This window comes from Dermacentor andersoni, chromosome 3 (genome assembly GCF_023375885.2).
Source record: "Dermacentor andersoni chromosome 3, qqDerAnde1_hic_scaffold, whole genome shotgun sequence".
Classification (NCBI taxonomy): Eukaryota; Metazoa; Arthropoda; class Arachnida; order Ixodida; family Ixodidae; genus Dermacentor; species Dermacentor andersoni.
The window spans coordinates 108,947,049-108,954,860 of NC_092816.1; positions in this window are offsets into that span (position 1 = coordinate 108,947,049).

Consider the following 7,812-nt stretch of genomic DNA (forward strand, 5'->3'; position numbering starts at 1 on the left):
GTTAAAATGCAGGTCGATAGTAAATTCAAATAACTGGGTATCACACGGGTTCCCAAAGCCATGCTGATTGGAAAAGAAAAAGTTATTTCGTTCCCGATGGTTGTAGACGGGAGACTCGACGATATGTTCAAGTAATTTACAACATTTGCATGTTAAAGAAATGGGGCGATAGTTATTACGTGAGTTTTTGTTACCCGCTTTGAAGACAGGAATGACCTTGGCTATTTTCCAGTCGGTAGGCAGCTCTCTCGATGAAAATGATTGCTCAACGATATGACAAAAAGTCTGGCCGGAAATAGAAATGGTGTTTTTAAGAATTTTCGAATTTATGTTGTCGACTCCGGCAGGTGAGGATACGCGAAGGTTGTTAATTAGAGATGCAACACCCTCAGGACCAATCCTGATGGGCTACATGAATGGGTAGTCACAATCAGGAACAACTGGCATACTGGAATAATCTTCCATTGTAAACACTGATGAAAAAAAAAAATCTAAATGCAGAGGGGAATTCAGTGTCAATTAGCGGTAAGCCATCAGTATAGCGTAGTGATATGGGGTCTTGCTTACTTTCGGGAGATATGATTTGCCAACACTTCCTAGGATTTGTTTGCAAGAGCCGCGGAAGATCGTTAGTAAAATATTTGTTTTGGGCAGTGCTAATAGCAGAGCAGTTTGTTTTGATACACTGTTTATACTTGTGCTACAATCGCGGAGAGGAAGCAGATGTAGCCTTTCTGTACAGGCTCTTTTTATTCCGTAATCGATGTAGGGCCTTGTTGAACCATGGATTTATTTTATCAATAGATATTGTAATGAGAGGAACATGGTTCACAATTAGCACAGACAGTTTGTCTTTGAAAAGCAACCAGTTATCTTCGGTAGATTGTTGGTTTCTCAGCGGGAAAGGTACTTCATCAAAAAATGTGGTAAGTTCAGTGGTAATATCACCATATTTTGCTTTACTATGGTCTCGAATCTTTTTAGTTGTTATACCTGCAAACAAACAAGGAACCAGGATATCGAACTGCAACATCTTATGATCGCTGAATCCGTCAAGATACATAACCGGCCCTATAGTTTCGGGAGCAGTGGTTAGAATTGGATCTAGTATGTTAGACTCACGGGTACTGTGGCTAATCGTTTGAAAGTGGTAGAAATCAAGAGTTAGGTTGATGAATTCGGTAGCAGCTTGACTCGTTGAAGACAAATCAGCAAATCTATTTGAGGAAAATTGAAATCACCAAACAAACAGGTGTCACTGGGTGAACAATAGTCAACAGCAGTAAAAATGCTATACTGGAGATTATGAATGAAAGAAATGACACAGTCAGGTGGGCGGTAATACACCCCAATAAGTAAATTCCAGGAAGTAGTCTTGCAGGCAACCGATACTATTTCGAGATTATAGTTGGAGAGGATAGCGATGGATAGTAACGTTCTTCCATGTGATGAGGACGCTCTCGCGATCTGGTTACATTTCCTAGTTATGGCGTGACTAAGGTGACCGAATCAGTGGCGCGGCTTTACACGTAGGTTTGTCCATTCGAAGGTTATGAAATGCCAGTTTATAAGACTTGGACTGCGATTTTGCAAGCTCGGTTAACTTGCTTCTCACTTCACGAATAGCACCAGGAAAATCCTCGTGGATAGCAAAACTTTCAGTTTGTGCCCATTAGAAAGGATGTTTTGTTTGTCTTAAAAAAAGGTCATCTCGGCTATGATCGGTCTGTGCCTATCAGACTTGAATTTACCCAGTCTATGAACCGTTTCAAATTGGGAAGCGGACACAGATAAACCTAGGTGCTCAGAACAAAATGCAATGATTTTTTCTTCAGAATCTGCCCAGCTTCCGTCATGTAGTACATCATCAATGGCAAAGAAAAAGCAAGTTCTTTCGACGAAATCGCTTTCAGTATCATCGCATCTTCAGTGAATGGTAGAAATCTGGGAAGAAATCTCTCACATAGTATTGTCAGTCAGAGAAACAGGCCTACCACGTGAGGTAATTAATTCAAGGGCTGCCGCTCTCGACGTCAGCTGTTTGACTTCATTATCGGTAGCATCCTGCCTTTCTTTAACACCTTTTGGTTTCGTTTAGGATTGCAGCTTGGCGAGCTTCAATTCTTTGGACAGTCTGCAAGAGGGTTTCGAATGTGTTCCTTTCAGTAGCATTCATAGGCCAAGGATTGCTTTCGACACCACCCGACAGTGAGAATAGGATACCACAAAAAATAAGTGAAAGCAATATGGCAAAGACATAACTCGCTTTAGTGCATCAATACACACTCCGGGGCACGACACCGCAAACAGGCAATAATTGCTACTCTCCATACAGGTAGCGCCTTCCAAACAACTAACCTGCAAAATCCACAGCGGTAAGATTTCCATGACGGTCATGGTGCCGTGCCCGAAGTGGGTGGTTCCAGGCTCGCTCTTAGATGCGTCATCGACGTGGGTTGTAGCAGTTTAAAATCCACATTGCCAGGTGAAAATACTGACGTCAACCAGGTTTGGCCAAGAAGTAGACGAAACCGAAGGTCGTTCAGCAGCGCCTGTTGGCCGGGAAGCAGCAGTATCCGGGAAGCAACATGAATGCAGCCTGTAAAATCTACAGCGGTCAGATTTCCATGACGGACACAGTGCCGTGCCCCAGCACTGGGTAATCAAGCTGTGTCACTGACTCTTCCCCATCGAGCGTCGGTGTCTGCGGCATGATTGTTCAGCATGTCGGCATGTTGTTCCCGCAGGTAAATGGTGCATCTGTAGAGGGGGTCACCTACCGGGAGGTTATCAACCGCATAAAGATGGATCCCGGTAAGGTGGACCTTCTGGTCATCGACAGGGAGACTGACGAGTTGTTCGCGCGTCAAGGCAAGACTCCAAGCAGCCAAGCACACTGCGTGGTTGAAAGGAGGGCGCCACCTAGCCAGCCGGAGTCATATGGCAGAGCTTCAGGCTTCAGGCATTCATTTAGTGTAAGTCAGCAGTAAGTGTTTGTTGCGGGGGGACCTTGGAGTTACAAACTATGCGAACCAAGCAAAACACGATACGTGCCTTGAATAAACACGCATTTGACACTAGTAGCTGTTCCAAATGATAGTTCGATTATTCGCGCACGTTTATTCTAATTATGAAGCAAGTTACAGACCTTGAAGGGCAGTTGAATGCTTCTAGTAAGTTGAAGCGTGGCTGTGTAGAAGGACTATCTGAGCGTGACGTCACGCGAGCCTGCGTGATCTACGCATGACTCATGACTCATTACGTAAGAGCTCTATACAAATCTTCGTTTCTGGACAAACGTAGCTCATGCCCGAATGCCGTAACTCTCATATGGAGGTAACGGTGAGATATTAAACAAAGGATTTAGCAGAGCGAATGAGCGTGACGTAAAGCTTACGCAGCTCCGCTATAGCCTACATGGTTATTTTAAGCGCTTTTCTGTTGATTGCCATAATACGAGTCCACTTATCGTCAAATTTTCAAACTATAACATTGTTAACTATTTTGTTCCAAGCACCACTGACGTACCGTTATCGCTATGCGCTTTCTATTACACGCATTTCACAGTACGTAGAAACCATATTGTGTATTTGTGTGCGTTTGCTGACGTGTAAAACAAAACCGAACGTTATACTGTGATCCTTAGGATATGGATCTAACGCGCTTTAAGGACACACAGGACATCGCTAAATATATCCGATCATTGCCCAGGAGGCCCTCAAGACGTGCGACGCGCCCACTGCAGTCAGCGGCCTCACGCCAAGGAACGCGAGCCTCGCGGCCAACAAACCACTGATTAACCAACAGTCCAAGCCCCTCTGGCTGGTTAGCCCTCTGCCACAACATTCGGAACTTGTCGCCACTCGGTCAACGACGGTAGCTCCGGAAGTCCTTCGGAACGACGACGAAGCCACATCATTCCGAATTACGCAGGATACCCACATCACCCCTCAATGGGGGGCCAAAACTCAGCCGGCCAAGTCGGAGCGTCGTGAGTCTGCGAAGCCTCCTCCCAAGCTCTACACCATCGAAGAATCTCCCAAGCGCTCCACGACCGCAGCTTCCGTCTTCATGACGCCGCAGTCTCGCGTTTTGTCTGAACCGTACGACGACGGTTCGCCTTCGCGCAGTTCTGTGAGAAACGCCGCGGACTACTTCATGGTCTTTGAAGAGTCCTCTGGCCCTACCTCAACGCAGTTCAGTCCCGTTCGGAGCGGTACTCCGTCGAATCACGATAGCCCGCACTACTCGCCGATGCCCGCCACGCCTGCGGCGTCCGGTCAGACCAGTTACGCGTTGACCCAGGTGTGCGGGCCTTACTGTCCGGTGCAGAGCTGGTTGCCCATGTCCTACCAGGCTCCTTACGTTCCGCTGGAGTCCATTCCCCAGCAGGAGCGATGGACCACGTACGCGCCGGGCTATTCCGACTACCTGTCGATGTACTCGGGCTACGCGAGTAAAGCGCCCCTCAACAGCGCCACGGAGACGACGCCCGGGCTGCGCCAGACGCCGGCTGAATGCTGTGGCGCTGAGAATCTTCACGCGCCACTGTACGATCTGGCTATCTCCCCGTCTAGCTCTAGAAGCAGAGTCGTCCCTCCAGAGCCCAAGGACAGCACTCGCAGTTCGGCGGATGCGTCCAATGAAGACGAAGGGACTGACAAGTCGGATAAGAGCGTCCGTGCGAACCGATGCTAGTGTTATGTCACCCTTGCGTAAATTCGTTCTCTATGTTCGTGGATTTTCTTTGTTCTTTATGATTTATTACCGCCCTCCTTTTTTCTTCCTGGATTCTGTATGTTTCACTTCTGCGTGTATGTCTTCGCAGCAATAGTGCATTACCCTAATCGAAAGCCAACTGGTGGCCTACGGGGCAGCCCCGTGGGCCGCACTGCGAACTGTTTTTCACGAACGCCAACGAGCATCCTATTCCTCCCTCGCTCAACTAGGGATCAAGCCCCCAGCGACATGGCTACCTTAGAAGCAAATCAACAAAGCCATGGTGGCGCTGCCGTGTCCTCGACGGCAGTAACACAGCTGCTACAAGATTCACGAGCCTGATACGAGCCATGTCCCCGCCAAGACTGCTATCTCCGTTGTGCGGTGATGTTGTACAGTGCGGCGTATAATGTTCAGAAAACAGCAGAAATGCATTGACGCTTGGCGATCTCAAGAATTAAGGCCGAGAAGAACTTCGCAGCTGGGTCGTGTGACATCACTGAACTTAATTATCCTGAACTTAGAGCTTCAACTTTCATCTCAGGCAGGCTACGATTTCTATCACCCGAGTTAATTAACTTTTTATGCATTGTTTATTAATTATAGTGTAAATACAAAGTGTCAGGTTCCCTGAATGTCTTCACAAAGGGCGTCTTCTTACGGGTTACTTAATCATGTCATCTTTCATCACTTGTACCCCCAAAAAGGCCCCAGTTGGGGCATTGCATGAGCAGAAGCAAATATTACAAAGATTGTCAATTGATAAGCATGTGAACAGTAGTAGAAAAGTAAAAAAAAAGAAAATGTCGTAGGGCAGAAAAAGCGGCATAATCCACGAATGTATATTGCTGCATAATATTTCTAATAAGTTATTACCTCGAAATAAAAAATATATAAACAGTTCTAATTCTCTAGTTTCTGCTCAACGAGAAAACAATATTATCTAAGAGTTTATTGGCGTGATCATTGGCAGCAGGTAACCCAATAATTATATGCTATTGTTTTGCCAATTACTCGCTGAGCATTTAGAAAATAAACAATCTTGATGTACGTGCTGAAGGAAAAGGATTCCTCCCTACGCATGAGCGGATGAAATTCTTAGTGGCTCTACAAGGGCTGTGTAGGTTACCGTATGTATCCGTGTATTATCTGGCGCTCCATACAGTCATATAACAAACATAGCCCATTTGACATTGAAATTACTGTGCAACGCAGGCTTTTGAGCAGAGCGAAGAATTATAAAGGACTCTGGGTATCGGGTCTCCCCAAAAGCTTGTCGAGCTCTTAATGTATGTTTCGAACCACTACTCGTATCGAGCACGAGTGCCCGATACCTCTCGCGAGCACACTTGGATTCAACAGCCTGTGATTACGGCAAGGCTGGCAATGTCACTTTTGGTAATAGCGAAAGCAAGTGTGAGCTATTGAGAGCCTGACAGGCCTTCGGGGGGACCCGACGCCCACAGCCCTTCTTAATTCTTCGCCCCGTACAAAAATCTCTACCCTTTCCAGATTTCTTCCATTGGTCCCTTGGCAGGATTCTGTCACTGCTCGTGGTAAGTGACGTCGCTGCCCAGGTAACCTGGGCAGTGACGTTAATCTATTACAGAAATAGATTTAATGCGATTAGCATTCTTTAGCAACTTTCACACTTTCCGTGTTGTCCGTTTGTATCTAAACTCTCTCACGCCAACTTGAGTCACTGTGTTGTTGGCAAGGGGTATGTTAACCTCTATTACGTCACTAGGTATGTGCCGCTGGTTATGTGCTGCTCTTCAATGGCAAAAAGAAATCCTTTAAAATTTATCTGGTGCTGGGTAGAATCGAACCTGCTGGGTGGCCTTCCCATAGCACTGTCATAACAAAAAATCGATTGCTATAGGCGCGTTCTTCTTTTACATCGAAAAGTGTAGTTACGTCACTCCCTGCTTCGTATGCTACAGTTGCCGCTTCCCGGCAACTGCAGCTTATGCAATCCCAATCCCGGGAAATTACCGGGAAATTATCGGGAAACGCTTGCGGTGAACGCCTTGCATGAAGGCGAGCTTTCTGGTTCTTGATTTTCTTTCCCCCCACGGCCGGCGCCACCGCGGATGCGTTACGCATGCACGGAAGCGAGCGCCATCTGCTGTTGCTGCACGTAACCCAGTGGCGCATGCGGCGCGAGCCTCTCGAGTTGTTGTCTACGGACAGGACGGACCCACTTGAAGGTAGAGATATACAGATTGGCTGTAAAACAGTGCAGGTTATTCTGAGAAGTGGTCAATAACGCCTACCTTGAATGACTGACTGTCAATTTTCAATGAACATGGCCAGCGAATCATCGTCATGTCAAGCTATTCTAGGAACGTTAGATTCGGTGACGAGAGGCCCAATGTGTCACGACGAAATAGCACGAGCGCTATACCAAAGCATATGTCGGCATTATAATTACAAATTGCAGAGTTTGCCCCACGCGAGCCCCTGTCAATCGCACCAGACATCAGGGAAAACATTTCAGTGGCCCACATACCTCGGAAACGCACCTCGAACGCCATAAGGGCAGGCGCGCTGCACCTGCAATGGCACTGCGCCGAGCACACGGCAACGACCGCGACACCTTCTATACAGACGTCGTGTGCTATCCCGACATTGCGGCTTGAGTGGTAGCGGTGGCCGACTGGAAGGGCGAAACAGTATTACCAGCCACGGACCGACAACTGCACGGAAGCGGAAGAATGTGCCATAGCCCTCGCCATCAGCGCTGAACCCCCAGATAACATATACACACTTACAGATTGCTCTCCCAGGCAATGAGCGCGTTCATGCGACAGCCCGAGGCCTCGCCCACCGGGCGCCGGTGAAAGTCCAATCCAACCCAGACAACGTGGAAAAGATACCACTTACATACATGTATATACTACAATACTACAGACTGTCCCATAGAACGTTCCCTCCACCGCAGGTGAAACTAAACGGTGAAGATGCAGCCGCTTGGCGCCAGCTCCAAACTAATACGTTCCCCAGCCTTGCTCTCCGCCACACTTTTTACCCTACCCAGTATCCCGACCAATGTCCTTTCGGCGGAGGACACCCAGAGCTCTACCATTCTAC